General features: G+C 41.3%; 1 long non-coding RNA gene across 1 annotated transcript in view; it reads right to left on the reverse strand.

Annotated features, from left to right (window-relative positions):
* LOC125168617 (uncharacterized) overlaps positions 1-18,335 on the reverse strand; it is a 58,936-nt gene extending 40,601 nt beyond the window's left edge. The window contains exons 1-2 of the long non-coding RNA XR_007153223.1: positions 16,791-18,335; positions 13,972-14,153 (exon numbers count right to left, since the gene is read on the reverse strand). This is a non-coding gene — a long non-coding RNA (uncharacterized LOC125168617). The remainder of the gene's footprint in view (positions 1-13,971; positions 14,154-16,790) is intronic.
* Between the last annotated feature and the right edge of the window lie 758 nt (positions 18,336-19,093).

Consider the following 19,093-nt stretch of genomic DNA (forward strand, 5'->3'; position numbering starts at 1 on the left):
ATGCGTACACCAAGCCAACGAAAGCAAACTCAGGACGTCTGGACACAGCACCAACATTGTCTGCTGTGCTCCACCCCTTGAACCACTCAGGTCCACTTGCTTTACACATTAGGTTCACTCCATTCTTTGGCAACTTCTCCAGGATTCTGGTTGATTACAATTTCTATGAAAACTTAAAAGAGAAGTTAGTGGGATAAACTATAGCCTCCCCAGCTGCCGTCAGTCCTGAGGTCAGAACTGACAAGGATGATTTCCTTTCTTTACTAGCCAGTCTACATTCCCCTCACCCTGTGCTTGCATTTCTGCTGGTCTAGGTGGCTTCCTGTGTGGTACTGTTACCTGAGGGGTCTGAGACTTTGGTTACCATGCTGTTGTCTGGCCACAGTTAAGCTCTGCTTGCCAATTTACAAGGTCTGGATTACCAAGAGATACCCCAGTGGCTCACATGAGTGCTACATATAAATCTTCCCTGCTACCAGTATATAGCAGTAACCTTGCCTTCCCATGAATATCAAATTCAATTACCCCTTCAAGTATGGTAACTCTTTTCTCCTCTTGCTGGTCTACTGGCACAATGAGCATAAAATGACCAGTGGCAGCCAACACCTTAAGTTTAGTGGAACTATTAATGTTTCCCTTATTGGAAGTGTTCCCTTTCTAGAAACCAGGACCTCTAGTTCTTCAACTGAAGAGCCCTAAAGTTTCAGAAACTGGAAGCAAAAGTTTCCCAAGTGGGTTGCTGGAACAGAGCGATCCTTCCCAGTCCTTGGTTCCCAGCAGTAACACAGAACCATACAGCCATCACTGATTTGAGGGGAAAATGGCAAACCTTTTCTTTAAAGTGCCAGTTGGTACATATTTTAGACTTTGTGGACCATACAGTCTCTGACATGACTACTTAACTCTGGCGACGTAGCCTAACAGAAGCCACAGACAATATATAAATGATGAGTGTGGTTGTGTTCCAATGACATCATGTTTGTAAAACAGTAGCAAGCCCGATTTGGCCTCTGAACCAGTTCGCCAACCTCTGCTTTAATACATACATATACTGTATCCTGAAGGAATACCTTTGTAAGACATCACCTTCAAACTGTTGCTTCGGCTGTGTTTCTTTGAGGCCATTCCATTGCTTTTTCAGGCTAGCAGCTTAGCAATGATGTGGGATGTAGTGGGATCAGTGAATCACAGAGACATGTACCCACTGCAGAACCGCATTTTTTTCATAAATCGAGCCCTTTGATCTGAAGTGCCAGTATGTGGGAGATCCCATGTCAGTAAATCAGATACTCTGTGAGTCCTTGAATAGAGGCGCTGACCAAGTTGGTAACAGGCAGGAAACGTAAACGCACACTTAGAAAACATGTCAATCTTAGTCAAAATGAATTGCTGCCCTCTCCAGGGTGGAAAGGGTCTCACGTAATCACTAAGTGACTCCTTAAAGATTCGCACACTAGAAGGGTCCGGCATCCGTCTCCGTGGTTGACAGGGAGGGTGGGAGCAGTAGCAAGGTCAGCTTTGATGAGGGACGCCATGCTTCTGTGCCCAGGCAGAGCCTTCATCTGTCCGCCATGGCTACTCCATTCATGAATCCATCACATCGGCACTGTGGTGGCCCAAGACCAGGGCAGACTGATATCTGCACTGCAATCTGGGTAGATGGCAGCTGTTCAGTGATCTGTTTGCAATGATCTCCTGCCCCTTTACTATCCTCTTTCCAGGCAAGAATCAGAGCAACCTCGTATGCAGGGAATAATCGGTCAGGACCTAGACACCAAGTGGTCTAGGTTTAGATGCCAGTCAGTCAGATTACTGTCAGCTGCTTTATTGTTTGTTTTCTTAAGCAGCCTCACTGAGATGTAATTCACATCCATAAAAGTCACTCATTTTCAACGTATAATTAAATTTATTATATTTCCAGTTGCAAAACCATCATCACAACCTCATTTTAGAACATTTTCATTACCCTAAAAAAACCCTCATGGTCCATTTATACCCATTCTCCAATTATCATTCCCAGCACTAGAGAGCCACCAATTTATTTTCTCTCTCTTTAGATTTGCCTTTTTTGGATATTTAACATAAACGGATTCATACAATATGTGTTCTTTTGTGACTGGCTTTTTTCACTGAGTATGATTTTGTAGCTCATCCACGTTGTAGTATGCATCAGTACGTCATTCCTTTTTATTGCCAAATTATATTCCATCGTATGACTCTACCATATTTTGTTTATCCATTTACCAGTTGAGGGATATTTAGATTCCTTCCACTCTTCAGCTACTGTGAGAAATGCTGCTATGAATATTCACGTTCAAGTCTTTGTATCAAGGTTATATGTTTTCATTTCTACTGATGATCTTAAGGAAACTGGATTCAGGCACCTTGAGGAAGGAAAGCGTCCAGTCCTATGTGAAGTTAGGCTTAGGTTTGTCCCCTGCTGCTGAGCTGAAGAGGCAGTATCCCCAAGTCCCAGTTATTTCATTTTTAGGCAACTAAGGAACACTCCCAGGATCACCATCATCAGTCAAGGCAGGGCATCTACAAACAGCCTACATACTTCCTTAATGGTGACACCTTCCTTTTTACAATCAGGAACAAGACATTTCTATATAACATTGCGCTGGAGGTTCTAGCCAGTTAAAGGCAAGAAAAAGAGTTAAAAATTACAAGAACTGGAAAGGAAGAATCAGGAGAGATGCGGGGAAAAATCAAAATAATTTACAGATAAATAACTGGAATGAGAGGTGACTGTATTTGGAATCAAAACCAAAACATACAACTCAAGTTCTTTTATATATGCCATCAAAACCCAGCTTTTAAAAGATAGGGGCGCCTGGGTGGCGCAGTCGGTTAAGCGTCCGACTTCAGCCAGGTCACGATCTCGCGGTCTGTGAGTTCGAGCCCCACGTCAGGCTCTGGGCTGATGGCTCAGAGCCTGGAGCCTGTTTCCGATTCTGTGTTTCCCTCTCTCTCTGCCCCTCCCCCGTTCATGCTCTGTCTCTCTCTGTCCCAAAAATAAATAAATGTTGAAAAAAAATTTAAAAAAAAAAAATAAATAAAAGATAAAGCCTAATTTAGAGAGAAGATTACATCTACAATAGTATATAAAAATGAGGTAGCTAGGAATAAATCTAACCAAAAAGGTGTGTGCCCTTCCAGAGGAAAACTGTACTACCTTCTTGAAGGACATTGAAAAAGGCTTCACCCGGTAGGAAGATGTGCTATGTTTATGTGTATGTGTGTGTGTGTGTGTGTGTGTGTGTGTGTGTGTATATATATATATATATATATACACCCAATATTGCAAACAAGTCAGTTTTCAAATTGACTTATAGATTCAATTCAATCTAGTTTTGGTTTTTGTTTATTTTGTTTTCTTGGTTGGTGGCTCAATAAACTGTTTCTAAAATTTCTATGAAAAAACAAAGGGCCAAGAATAGTTAGGACATTCATGAAGAAAAAGAATAAAGTAGGAATCTTGTATTAAATATCAAGGCTTATAACTAAGCTATATTCATGAGCCCAAATGGTACCTGTACAGAAACAGATAAAAACAGACTGACAAATGGGAACAGACAACTTAGAAACAGACCACATATATATGCAAACTTGATTTATGTCAGAAGTGATAAAAATGGATCAGTGGGCTAAGAGCCTTTTGATAAATGGTGCTGAAAAAATTGTTCATCCAAATAGTTAGGTATGGAGCCTGGCTGGCGCAGTCTGTATAGCATGCAATTTTTTTTAATGTTTATTTATTTTTGAGAGAGAGACAGAGACAGAGAGCAAGCAGGGGAGGGGCAGAGAGAGAGGGAGACACAGAATCCGAAGCAGGCTCCAGGCTCTGAGCTATCAGCACATAGCCTGACGCGGGGCTTGAACCCACGAACCGTGAGATCATGACCTGAGCTGAAGTCGGATGCTTAACTGGCTGAGCCACCCAGGCGTCCCTGTATAGCATTCAACTCTTAATCTTGAGGCTGTGAGTTCGAGCTCGACATTGGGTATAGAGATTACTTAAAAATAAAATACATTTTTTAAAAAACCAAATAGATATGAAATTGGAAATCAATTTGTCTTCATCAGCCACAGCTAAAACTGTGGATATTGTATGATGCAGAAATTCCACTCCTAGGTACACCTGCTGAAAAGATTTGCACATTTTCACCAGAGTTTATGTAGAAGAATGTTCACAGCATTTTATACATAAGGAAAAGATAAGGGGGAAAATCCAAATGTCCACTAAGAAGAGAATCCACAAGTCACTTGTAATATATTCACACTATAGACATACACTAGAGAAAATTAATGCATGCAGCTCTATGAATCAAAACTTCTAAACATTAACCGGAAAAAGTACCCAAATAGTTTATACAACATGATTTCATCTATATTGAGTTAATAAACACATAAAACAATATATAATTTAGGAAAACTTACATCTGTGCTTAAAATATAAAAATAAGGGGAGTGATAAATCATCAAATATCTCAAATGCCGTGATGAGTGGAGGTAGGGGACTGGTTTATGCAGGGTTAAGTCATGAAATCAGGTAAAGCACTTCAAATACAGTGGTGCTATTCTGTTTCTTGGTTGGGTGGTAGGTCTAGAACTTTTTTAAATTGTTGCTTCTATACTTTAAACATATTAACATTCCTTCACATGCATTAAATTCAATATTTAATAAAATTGTTGCATACACATTATAGGGTCAGGATGGACCCCAATTCAAATCTGATTGAAACGTGGACACAGACACCAAGAAAGTATGAAAAGATTTATTAATCATATAATAAGGGTGGTTCCCAAGCAGGCCCAAAAATGGCTTGAGAGAGCAGGAAAAGATCGGTGTAAGGCTTTTATGGTGACTAGGAAAGGTGACTAGAACAAGGGTTCCGATGCCTGCTGTGACGTTCCACAGGCACAAAGGAAAGATCACTTTGGCTTTCTTATCGGTTTGTCCATGTGTGGGACAGGTGGTGAAGAAGGAGATGGGAGGTTTAAAAGATGTCAGTTAAACATTAAAAAATGGAGTTACACTCTTTATAACAAAAATATTTTAAACAAAACTGTAACCAGAGGAAACAAAAGGGATATTTGCCATTTTGGAAGTAATAGATCTGTGTTGGAAGGAATATTACCTCTCCCTTCTAGATACCACTTCTCCCATTCTTCTCCCAGGAATATCCCACTAGAGGAATAACTATGGTCAAACAAACTTTGTAGAAAACTTAAATTCTTTACTATTCCACAGAAGAAACTCAGTAGCAAGAGGAATTATTATAATAACATAAACTTAGATATCAAGTCTTGTGGAGTGAAAAGAATGAGAATTGCTCATGATGTTTAAAAGTTCTTGAGATTATGCAGTATTATAAGTATCAGCTGGGCCTCTCTGGTACCCGAGCTGAGCCCAAAAGGAATCATTTGCTTTACCACCATGGTAGTGAAGAAATTCTGCAACTCTTAACCTACTAATTGCAAACGAGTACCAGCTTGAAGCCTTCTCCCCAAGTAAAGTATTTCCTTCCTACTGAGAAGATATAGACAATGAATTATAAGTACGTCAATTTTTGAGACACCTACTGGGTACAGCTGCAGACATAAAGATGAAAAAGATGTAATCTATGCTCTTTAGGGGCTCACAGTTTCTTGTATTACTTTTGTACCCTAAGGTGTGAAAATGTAGACTTACAGAAAACCTACGGCCAGATTGATGGCTCAAATGATAAAATAATTCATCAGATTGCTTTCAACGTACTTCAATAGTAAGGAATACACGAGAACCATTACAAACTGTATCTACTGCATGATGAATGCTCGCAGAAGGAAATATACATGCTTAAGAAAATTCTTAATAAACAGGTTGGGAGTGAATGATAAGACCCTGAGAACACAGGTCAGTGGAGCTAAAGGTGAAGGAACAGATAGCTAAATTTCTCTGCATTTATAACGATGAAAAATGTGGGATGGGCAGAGAACAAGAGGAGAGTAAATTTAAACAGGAAATGTTTGAGAAGCTTTCAGGAACAGAACTATATACCCTGAAATTGTAAGCTGTGGGCACAAATGAAATGCAAATCCCTCCATTTCCCCCATCTTTAGTACAGCGTTCTACACACCCACACACACCCATAAAACTTTTGAGTAGGGCTCTGTTGGGCAGAAAGAAAGAAGGGCCAAACATCTGGTTTCATCTACAGTATCAGGTGAGCACAATTATAATATTGTAAAAATACTTATGGGCCAAGTGGTATCCTAAGCTCTCTACATACACTAATATATTTAAGAGTTCTATAGTAACTTATTTAATAATACTCAAGGCAAACCTATAAGGTAAGCAGTAATATTTTTACCATTTCCTAAGTGAGACATCAAAAGCACAGAGAAGTTAAGTAATTTGCCCAAGGTTGTAGCAGCAGCTAAGAGACAAAACTGGCTCTGGGTGGCAGCAATATGGAGAGCAGCTATCCAAATCCTAACCAGAGTTGGAGCATAACAAGCCAGCTCCCCCGCAACAGGAATGTTAGGAGAGTTGGCCGACTGAGGACCACAGACGTGCAGAGGAAGGTGAGAGGAGACAGACTCAAGATGACCACCGGACAGAAGTGCAGAGCAAAGGCCCCATGAGCCCAGCAGTCTACACTGATGTCCCCCAGAACAGAGGGCCAGTTCTGACAATGTGTACCATGGCCCTGTCCTTTTGGGAACACCTGAGGGGCATGACTGAGGAAAGCCTAAGGTCCTACCATTTACCAGATGGGGCTGTTGGAGACCAAGAAGCAAACCGAACAAACTTCTCAGACGATCTCTACCCAGGACCCTTAACCACGGTGTCCTCCAGTACACTGTATGCTCCCGGTGCATAAATGTATAAATATATGTGCGTACATTTAATATCATTTCTTTCCACATAAGACATATGCCTTAACTCCTTTCTTGGGTGTTAGTTTCCTTTTAGATTCCTTTCATGTCCACACTTTTGTCTCCAAGCAAGTGACTTGGGTATTTTGCTGAAAATCTTTCAGCAAAGATCACCATTTTTCTAAGACAGCTTTCATTCCTGTTTGTTAATTTCTATTCTGAAATTAAGCTGGTTATTTCACCACCCAGGTTCATATCCTTATCCCCTTATTCCTGGACCATCTGCTCACCAGTCTCTCAACTTCACCTTCTCCAAGTTATTACTGCCCCCTTTGCCCTACACGTTTAGTGAATTTTCTGATTCTGAAATCTTCAAGGGTTTCCACTGCCAATGTGAAAAAGGTTTATGACCTTAACCAACTTAGTCTTCTCTCTCTAATTACCACTCCATTCTCTACCTCCCTTAACTGCAAAATACTTCTCAGAAGTTTTCCACATTAGCTATTTCACTTCCTTACTTCCCATTCTCTCTTCAATCCACTCTAACTCACCCTTATCTCTATTCCTCCTCGGAAATGACTTTCGTAAACCCTGACAACCTTCACATGGCCAAACTCAATAATCAGTTCTCTATTCTCTTCTCACATAAGTCCCAAGCATCTGGCACAGGTGGATACTGTCTTCTTGAAAAATTTTCTTCCCTTGTGTTCTATGTATGATGCCATTTCGGGATAAAACCTGTATGGGTTTTGGTTTTACTCTGATTTTTTTACCAAGCCTCCTTTGAAGCATATACTCATTTGTCTTCTATCCTCTTCATACTTCCACTTTCTTAAGAATATTGATCTTGCCTTATATTTCAACATAATCGGCTGCTTACTAATACAAACATGCAAATACCAAGACCTCAGAGAGTTTCCTCTAACACAACAGACTGTGGTGGCTCTGTGGCTTAGTTAGACCTGTTATCTTTCCTGAGTATCTGCTCAGTTGTCCTGAAAGTAACACTACCCCTCTTCAAGGTTAAATTCCCAGAACTGATCACTTCCTCCTCTGTGCTGCCTATGTCATGCCCTTATGACTCTCAAAGCCCCCAAACCCTCCATTTCACTCACTGGCCTATAGATCTGCCTTTATCCACAGATTAGAATTTGAGAGTTCCTTGAAGGCATACAATGTGTCTGGGTGTGTGTGTGTGTGTGTGTGTGTGTGTGTGTGTGTTTCTGATAATTTGCTCAGTGCCCACGACTCAATAGCCATCCAAATAATTGATGGAAAACACTTGGATGAAATGAACCAGGCCAGGAGGAGCAATAAGAGAAGTTGATGGTTGCTACAGAAGTCTGAGAAACAGGAGAGCTGGCTGGTCACCCTGCCCTGGCTTGCCTCCAGTGAACATAAGCTTGTTCATGAGCTTTGAGTATCTGGCTGTTACAAGCACCTCTGGGGTGGGGAAATGTGCTCCTCAGAGGCCTCACACACTGTTCCCATCCACATCCTCTCCTCATTTGGCTGAGGAGAAGAAAAAGCGCTGAGGCAAAAAGGCTTGAGTTGAGCCTCAGATTCACCATCAACTTGGAGGACATTTCAGAGCCACAAAAGCCCATCTGTCAGATGTAAATGACTGTCTGGATTCAAAAGGCCATTGTAAAGCTCAAATGAAGACTCAGCTGACTGTGCACTCTTACTCACAGTTAGCAGAGTACCTAGGATATAAATGGTGCTCAGTAATGTTTGTTAAACGAACAAAATGAGATCAACCTGTTCTGTCTTCTATTTCCCCCATACTGGTGACCAGCACAACTCAGAAATCTTGGAACCTCACTCACTGAAGTTTCACGCTCTTTGTCAATGCCACTTCTAATCTGTCATCCTATCTGGTTAGTTTCATGTTCTACTCCAGCTCTATATGCCTCAGCATCCTCACCCTTCCTCATGTGTTTTTCATTCTACTGATAATAGAGTTTTTGGCTGATGCCAGTTTTTTACTGCTATGAAGTATGCGGCGATGAACAACCTCATTCACGTATCTTGATGCACAGGCACACGTTTCTGTTTCCAAGTTGATTGTGCCAATTTATACCCCATCAGCAGTGTGTGAGATTTTTAGTTATTCCACATCCTTGCCAATTCCTACCATTTTCCTCTTTTAAAAAAATATTTTAGCGATTCTGCTACATGTGTAGTGGTATCTCATTGTGGTTTTAATTTGCATTTCTTTCTCTGATTAATGAGGCTGAGCCCTTTTCACATTTGTATTGGCAATTTGGATATCCTCCTTTGTGAAAGCTTTGTCCTTCTACTTTTGATTCATAATTCATAAGTCCATTTTATATTATGGACACAAGCCCTTTATTGACTTTATGTGTAGCAAATATCTTCTCCCAGTTTAAAGCTTGTCTTTTCTCTTTCTTAAAGTTATCTTTGGATGAACCTAAGTTCTTCATTTTGGTATTACCCAATTTATCAATATTTTCCTTTATAGTTAACTGTTTTATATATATATATCCTATTTAATAATTATATTATTTATAATTATATATATATCCTATTTAATAATTATTTTTCTAGGGGCACCTAGGTGTTTCAGCCAGTTAAGCATCGGACTCTTGATTTCAGCTCAGGTCTCGATCTCACGGTTTGTGGGTTCAAGCCCCATGTAGGGCTCTGTGCTGACAGTGCAAAGCTTGCTTGGGATTCTCTCTCTCTCTCTGCCTCTCCCCACCTCGCATATGCGCTGACTCTCTCTCAAAAATAAATACACTTAAAACATTATTTTTCTGCTCTTAACTAATATATTATCTAATATTACCTAAAATTTTAATAATCCCTTACATGGAGATGTATAGCTAATGAAATACTGATTTTATGTGGTAATAGGATAGGAATCTTTTTTTTTTTTTTTTTGGCACATGCACATTTCTTTGTCCTAGCACTATATACCTAGAAGTTCTTCCTTTACCTTGTGCTCTATGTTTTTAATTGTTTTCATAAATCAGGTATTGATATGTATGGGTCTTCTCCCTATAATCTGCATTATTTTTTGACCTTGGCTATTTGTCTATCCTTGCACATATACCTTAATTACCGTCTTGGGCAAATCTCAGCCCTTTGAATTTCCATCATAAACTTTAGAATCATCTTCTCAAATTTCACAAAATAGTTGCTGGGAATGTCACCAGTGTACATTGAATTTATAGATCATGCTGGATTGAGATATCTGTATGATTTCGAATCCTATAATCCATGAAATGGTAGGTACATCATACATTTATTTTAGGTCACTTTTTAGCCTCAATAATATTTTCTATTTTAGTTCTTGAATGCCTTTTATTTGATGCAAAATACTGGGTATTTTTATGCTAATATATATGGTATTGTTTCTAAAACTAACTTTCATTTTTTTACCCTGGTATATAGAAATACAATTGATTTTTGTCTTTTGATCTTGAAATGCAAACTTGTTAAACTCATTAATTCTAAAAATTCATTTGTGGAGCTTTTTGGATTTTTCACACAATCACATTCAAATAATGACATTTAAAATTTTCTTTCCGATCTTTTAACAATTATTTTCATTTTCTTGCTTTACTGGATTGGCTAGGACTTCCAGTACATTGTTGAATATAAGCGGTAGGGATAGTGTGGGAATCCTTGATCTAATCTCAAAGGGAATGACTGCAACGTTTCGCCATTAAGCCTGACATTTGTTGTAGGTTTTCTTATAATCTGGCATCAGAAGAAAAATTTTCCCCTCCATTTTTAGTACTATTGGTAGCTAGACAACCTAAAGATATTCCCTCACTGTTTTTATAGTTATTTTCCTTATCATTGGTTTTCAGCAAATTGTTTGTGATATGCACTTATGACTATTACTGCTATTACTATTCTGTATGTAGTTTGTAACAATTCTTGAATTTGCCGCTTGATGTCTTTCATGAGATTTGGCAAATTCTTAACCATTAGTTTTTTCTTTTTTTTTTAAATTTTTTTTTTTCAACGTTTATTTATTTTTGGGACAGAGAGAGACAGAGCATGAACAGGGGAGGGGCAGAGAGAGAGGGAGACACAGAATCGGAAACAGGCTCCAGGCTCTGAGCCATCAGCCCAGAGCCCGACGCGGGGCTCGAACTCACGGACCACGAGATCGTGACCTGACTGAAGCCGGACGCTTAACCGACTGCGCCACCCAGGCGCCCCAACCATTAGTTTTTTCAAACGTAGCTTCTGCCCCACTCATTTTGGACTTGCTTTCCAGAACTTCGGTTATGAACAGGGAAAGGGTTAACATTAAGCGAGGAGAGATAAGGGAGCCTCGGGGAGGCAGACTGCAGGTGCAAAGTGGGAGGCTGAAGAAGCGGCATATTCCAGACCTGCCTGGGCTAGGCGCCATGAGTGGAGCCTCACAAACTCTCTGATAAGGTCAGGGACAAAAATCCTTGACGGCTACCCAGTCAGGACCTCTCTCACTCTCGAGAGCTTTATACTTTCCCTCGATAAACTCTATCGCTTTGTTCACTCTCTGTTGTCTGCGAGACTCATTCTTCCGCTCCTTCCACTCGCCTTTAACAGTTATATGTAGATTAGACATTCTCGTGGCATCCTCTTTGTATTTTACCTTCTCACCACTATTTTTCATCATTTTGGGTCTCCATGTTTTATTCAGGATATTTTTTTCAGAACTTTCTTTCAGTTCGGTAATTCTCTGTTCAGTTGTGCTTTGCTTCTCATTATTTTGCCCACTAAGTTTTAACTATTTGTTATTATTTTTTCGTATTGCGGTATCTTTTGGCTCTTTTTCAAATCTACTACGTCTCTGATAGTTCCAGTTCTCTGCCAAAATTAAAAATCTTGACTTTTATCATCTTAAACCTATTCACACAGTTTTCTAAGTCTCTGGCTGGTAACTCCAACAGCTACAGTCCTCGTGAACCTAATACTTGTTGTTTCTGCTGGTTCTTGTTTATGTTACATGTTACTTTGTCTCTTTGTGTGCTTAGTTATTTCTTTTCGAATTTTATTGGGGCACCTGGGTGGCTCAGTCGGTTAAGCGTCCAACTTCAGCTCAGGTCACAATCTCGCGGTCTGTGAGTTCGAGCCCCGCGTCAGGCTCTGGGCTGATGGCTCAGAGCCCGGAGCCTGCTTCGGATTCTGTGTCTCCCTCTCTTTCTGCCCCTCCCCCGTTCATGCTCTGTTTCTCTCTGTCTCAAAAATAAATAAACATTAAAAAAATTTAAAAAAAAATTTTATCTAACATTACATTTCCAAAATTAGAATTAATCTGTGACCTAACAGTGTTAACATTCTCCAGAAAGAATTTCACTTTTTCTTTTCCCGCCAGTGGCTAGAGGCAACAGTAATCCAAAATACCTTGATCCAAATTCAGGGACTGAGATAATATGTGTGTGCGTGTGTGTGTGTGTGTGTGTGTGTGTGTTTAAGTTTATTTATTTTTGAAAGAGAAAGCGTGAGCGAGGGGCAGAGAAAGAGGGAGACAGAGAATCCCAAGCAGGCTCTGTGCTGTCAGCGTAGAGTCAGATGCTTAGCTGACTGAGCCACACAGGCACCCTGAAATAATGTTTTTTAAATTTTTTATTTAATTTTTTTAACATATATTTATTATTTATGAGAGAGAGAGAGTCAGAGTATGAGCGGGAGAGGGGCAGAGAGAGACAGAAAGAGAGAGAGACACACACACAGAATCTGAAGCAGGCTCCAGGCTCTGAACTGTCCATACAGAACCCAACCCAGGGCTCGAACCCACCAACTGCGAGATCATGACCTGAGCCAAAGTCGGACGCTTAACCGACTGAGCCACCCAGGCGCCCCTGTGGGGCTTTTATAAGGGCACTGATCCCATTCATGAGGGCTCCACCCTCATGACCTAACCACCTCCCAAAGGCCCCGCCTCCTAAGACCATGATCACGTGAGGATTAGGTTTCAACGTGAATTTGGGGGGGAGATACGAACATTCAGCCTATGGCAGAAATACTCCCAGGGGAAAAACAACACCAAATTCCATACTCAGCTCTCTGGATTCCTTTCTTCTCTCCATTCACAGCCTGATAATCCTTTATCTTATTATATCTTGTATGCCTCAAGTAGATTTTCTATTGTAAAATCGACCTAGATTTTCTGGTTTTCTCAGAGTTTGATCTGAATTACCTGGTCTATCACTATTGACTGTGGAAGCCCTGTAGTTATTTCTTTAGCTGTTGGTTTTCCCCCACTCCACTGTAAATTCCTTGGTCATTTCTGCAGCACCAGATCCTGTCAGCTAGCAGATGCTTTATAAACGTTTATATCAGTCTAGGTTACTGCTTTCAAGTGTGAAACAGATTCTTAGTGATCTAAGCTGGTCGCACAACCTGGGAAGGTCAGAGAGCCAACCACAGTCACTCTGAGGCCAGAACAAACCTGGCTCCACAGATGGTCCAGGGCAGATATGGGCATTGCTGCTGACAGGCCCAGGCACTGCAGACTGTATCACAGATCTCACTCACCAACACTGGATTCTGGGCACTGGTATTACAGTGTTGCTTCTGCTAAACAGGAAGACCCGCAGGGAAATGGATGGAAATAGACAGTGGGGAAAGCTGAGGAAGGGAGGGCAAGACAAGGGCATGACGTTTTGGAGAAACCTGGCTTTGTCAAGGAATTGACAAGGAATTCGATCTCTTTTCAAACACTGAGCTAGAAATCCTGTAGAACTGGAAAGTAGAGGTTTACTGATGCCAAAGTGAATTATACCATTTCCAAAGACTGAGCAGATGATACAAATGAATAAAAGGACCCAAAAAGATAGATTCCACTGTGACCACCCCAGCCCTCCTCTTCCTTGCCCTGTAATGCCCTGCTTGAGAAGACCATGATCTGTTTTACATATTCTTCTTTTCCAAAGTCCCCATACCCCTTACCATGGTCTGAGCAATTTAAATTCCACTGCTTTTCAAAAGGATTTCTTCAAAAAATAAAAATAAAAATAAATAATAACAAAAGGATTTCTTCAGAAACTGCTATGTGAGCCAAGGGTCCCAACAACCTCTATGTCAGTGCCTTTCAGGTAGATTAGACTTGTTAATAAAAATTATTATATTTCTCACCTGCTTCGATACAGCTTTCATAATAAGAGTGTTTCTTCAGAAGCACAGGACTCTGCAGGGACTATCCTCTGGTTTTCAGCCATCCTGCCCACAGGGCATTCATTCCAAAAAGGAAGGAGTAACTCTCAAGAGGCCTAGGATGGTCTGACTTCGCCATAAAGAACTCCTTTTTGTTGTTGTTGCTGAGAGACAAAGAGAGATAGAGAGAATATGAATCTCATGGAGTCGTAGGCTCCATGCTTAGGGAGGCCCGACATGGGGCTTGACCCTGAGATCATGGCCTGAGCCAAAATCAAGAGTAAGACACTCAACCGACTGAGCCACCCAGGCACCCCAAGGACTTTTTTTTTTTTTTTTAATATACTTCGCTATTTGCCAAAAGATCTGTGAGCAATAAGATATGAGGGAAATATCCGTTATCCCAAAGCCAGGAGACCACTTCATCTCATTGCTTAACTGAGTTTTAGGAGGTTCCTAGGCAGTCTGGCATCTTCTTTTCCCGTTTAAAGTCCTTCTATAATTGTCTGCTATATTATGTCCAGGGATTTTAGTTGTTCAGAGGGAGTACTAGGGGACACTCACGCTCCGTCTTGGTCAGAACTAGAAGCCCTCTCCCCATATATTTTTAAAGTGATATCATCCTAACACATAGATATAAATAAACAAAGGCCAAAGCTTTCTTTTAGATAAATAAACTACCTCCTTTTTTCGTTTCTTCAAAATTACAAATAACAGGGTAAAGAACATCTGATAAATATTTACTTTGCAGAGGCGGAAATGTGAGGTCAAAAGGCATACCCATTTTAAATTTTGATAAATGTATCAAATTCATCTCAAATTTATTAATACCAACAGTGAATGCACATATTCGTAGACATCTTCACTAATCATTTCACTAATTATACATTATCAAATGTTTTAATCTTTGACAATCCAACACATGGAAAATACTATTTAAATTCTCACTGACTCATATTTCATTAAGTTTGAAAAGAATTTAAGTGTCCAGTGGTACCTTGTGGATAAGTTTTATCTCATTATTTAACAATTTAAAAAGGTTTTTTTAAATGTTTATTTATTTTTGAGAGAGAGAGAGAGAGAGCGCGAGCAGGGGAGGGGCAGAGAGAGAGGGGGAGACACAGAATCGGAAGTAGGCTCCAGGCTCTGAGCTGTCAGCACAGAGCCCAACATGGGACTCGAACCCATTAACTGCTAGTTCATGACCTGAGCCGAAGTCAGACGCTCAACCGACTGAGCCACCCAGGTGCTCCTTAACTATTTTAGTGAGATGATGTATATGATGATATATATGTAAAAGCTTATCATTTGCTTTTCAAACATATTTAAGATGTCTTATTTTTTTAATGGAAGATTATGATGATAATGTTGATCCTTATTTGTGAGATATTTCCACCTTTTTTCCTGTCACACTTAGATAGGACTTCCCCAAAACAATAAAAATATTCTTGTGGGAAGAAGGATGATCCCCCACCACTCCCAAAGATATCCACATTCTAATCACTGGAAATTGTGCATATATTTTCCTACACAGCAAAAAGGAATTAAGGTTGCAGATAGAACTAATGCAGCTAACAGGCTGGCTACAGATGAGAAAATACTAGATTTAGAAAGTAGCAGGTCACTGATGATCTCAGCAAGGGAAACTGAGGAACAGAGAAGAAGCTGAAGCACCAAAATCCGTATGTTTTCAAGAGCATTATCTGAGAAGGAAAGGAAAAAATTATTAGTGTGTCCCTGGTACTTTAAAACCCTCTTCTGAATGTTGTTCCATAAAGATTAGCAACATTTATCAGAGGATATAATCTACCTTGAAGATGTTATAGTAATTATGGGCTTTATGTAATAACATGCCGCTCTTTACATAACATTGCTACAAGGAAAAGTGGATGCATGACTTGAGTCCATTCCAGTAATTTTGCTACGTTTATGAGCACTCAATCTAATATTTTCTGTCTGCCTGACTCCAGCTATGCCAACAGGTTAATTAGTATATTTGACACACGACCAAAGATTTTATATTTTATAATCCTTCCCAAATGCACACCATGTTGTGTTTACAATTAAATGGCCTTTGTCCACGGCCTAATTAGTGTAATTGGACTTAACTCCGATTGGAAGGCCTACCTCGCCGCCCACAGCTTTATCCAAATTATTGTGTTTATGGACAAGGCGGCCACGGAAAACAACCTGCACAAGGTCACGCAGCAAATCAAAGGAGTGGTGTGGATTCCAACTGAGGTCTAACTGGTTCCAAGGCCTAATCGTTCCATCGTTATACCAATGTCAACTTGCACTCCCTGGAGCAATGGAACAAAGTCCTCATTCTCAGGGCACTCGGTGTAGAAGAGAACACAGAACACAAAAGAGTGTCATGTGAGCAGTACTGACACAAAGAACAACACAGCCATCGCTTTGGGAATCCCTACCATTTGCCAGGTTGGGCTGAACGCTTCATACATCGTTTGGTCAGCTACGTGAAATACGAATCAAGTCCATTTCACAAACCAGGAGACTGACGCAGGGAGAGGCCGAAAATCGCACAATTATTAAGCAACCGCATCGAGTCCCCCGTGACCGCAGTCCGCAGGCTTGGAAGTACCCACACCGGGGTTAAAATCCGGCTCTGACGTACGTTAATTTTGTTACCTCCGGCAAGGGTCGCCCTCGACGCGGGCTGCCTTAAAACTCCCACTCCCCGGACCATCCCTCGAGAGCCAGGGTCCGGCTCTTCCGCCCGCTGCGACACCCGTTCCCTGCATCCGCCCGCCCACCTCTTCCTCACGTCTCTCTGCTCTCACCTCGCCACCTCCATCACCAACCATGGGCCTCGCACCAGCGCGTGTGCAAACACGACCGAGCCGTCCGACGCGGGCCCAGCGCGCCTCCCGGATCTCAGCAGCGCGGGCTCCCCCGCTACGAGGACGCCGTACACCTCCAGGCTGGCCCGCAGTCGCCGAGCTCGCCGTCCTCTCCGGACCGACCCCCGCCAGGCAAAAGCAATCGATCCCTCGCCACAAACTGGCGCCTCCTCCCGGAAATGAGGCGGCAACGCTTTGGTTCCGGCCCCTTGGCCCGCAATTGGGATTTAGAGACCGGAATTGGGTTCGCTGTCGCGTTCAAACTGATCTGGAAAGGATACTTAACATACCCCAGGCTAATTCTTAAAACACTCCCTTGCACATAGCCTCCGTGGATACTTGTGGGATGGAGAGCTTGCCGGCTTCATTTAAAAAGTGAAAATTTTTAAGTGCTATGAAAGGTTAGATCGAATGGTAATCCGTGTAGTATCTTGCTATCATTGAGCTTTCGGTGGTAGTGCTTTTACTGCCAGATGGCCTGTAATCCAGTCACCTATGAGTGTCTGTTTTCTCCTTCAGTAACCCTCCAGCACACCCTTCTGTGGGTCATCGGAAGGCCAACGGAACAGAGATGAGAAGATACCAAGGCTGGCAGTCCAACGGGCACACGAACATGTGCTTTCCTAGCTCAGGAAGCAGCCCCCACATGTACCATTTGCCAGGATGGGTCAGAGAAAGCCTCACCTATCAAGTACTATTTGAGATGACAGCGCGCAAGTGGCACGGAATAACATTTCCCACGCTATCCCTGAAATCTTCCCATCTGTCCTTGCTTCTGTTTTGCCACTGAAATGTCCCTGGTTTAACCCTTTATCTTCCCACCTATTAAAGTAGCCCTTAAGTGGTCACCAGAGGAGAAAGTCCTGAACTCCTGCTTTTAGGGCTGCTCCAGTAACACTCATGTTCACAGGACTACAGGGTCAAATATGGGGTGGGGGAGAGGAAAGAAACTTCATTGTGATTTTCAAGTCCATCTTTGACAATGCTGAACGTTATTTAAGATACAAAAGATGGTGGGATTCTTCTGCCCTTGCCTGCAGTGTTCATTCTGATTTTTTTAGCAAAGAATATCAATCAAGCCTTTTGTACTACAACTTTGAGGTCAAAGGCTGCCTTCCTGCCTGTATCTCCTATTTACTCCATACTCCGTCTAGAGGAGACAGCATTCCGAGTATTCTATGAACTTCCACAACTACAAAGTGCACCTCCAGGGAAACCAGGTTCAGGAAGCCTCTAGACGCCACAGGCAGTGTTGAATTAATCCCTCCTCAGCACCTGGGACTCCTATATATCACAAAGTACTCATCACAGTCTATTATTTTTAATGTATAAAGAGTGCCTTCACTATACAGCTGACCTTTGAACAACACGGGGGCTAGGGGTGCTGACCCCATGTAGTTGAAAATCTGCATGTAACTTTTGCCACCCCTCCCCCACAAAAAAACTGAACTATCAATAGCCTACTGTTGACTGGAAGCCTTACCAATAACATAAAGTCAATTAACGCATATTTTATATGTGTATTATATACTGCATTCTTACCATAAAGAAAATGTTAAGAAAATCATGAGAAATTATTTACAGTACTGTACTGTAAAAAACCAGCATAGAAGTGGACCCACACAGTTCAAACCCATATTGTTCAAGGATCAACGCATGTAGGGATATAAGGAACATGAAAAGAGGAGAGTACTACTGTTTGAATCTCCAACATCTATACAAGTCTCTAGTGTATGGCAAGTGCTTAATAAGTGTTCAATGAACGAATGATGATGTAAGTGATTTTAATAAAAGTCTTCTCTGCCGGTCCCTTTATCAAGTTGGTGCTGTGAAGGAGTTCTGTGGCACACTTCGTTCGCTCAAAAACACTTTCTCCCTTGGTTTGGAAGAAAAAGCAGCTGGAGTGAGCCAAAGAACTGAGCTGTTTTAAAGCTTCTGGCTCTGTGCTGCCCACTAGAGGAGCCTGAACTATACCAAGTGGAGCCTGTTTTAACATTCTTCATTGAATAAACATTTTTTAGCATGTGTTCACCTAGCACTGTTACAAATGTCAAAAACAGTGTCCCTGCTCTCAGGAGCTTGTATCCTCACACATAGTCACAAATGGAGATATGCAGGCTTTATGACCTTTAGAAAAAAATAATGGTCCCTACCCGACCCTTTGAACTGCGAGTGAACAGGAGGGTTTGTTCAATTGGTAGTCAGGATAACTAACGTTCAGCCCAGAATCATCTACTAAATCA

This window comes from Prionailurus viverrinus, chromosome B3, assembly GCF_022837055.1.
Source record: "Prionailurus viverrinus isolate Anna chromosome B3, UM_Priviv_1.0, whole genome shotgun sequence".
NCBI classification, from domain to species: Eukaryota; Metazoa; Chordata; class Mammalia; order Carnivora; family Felidae; genus Prionailurus; species Prionailurus viverrinus.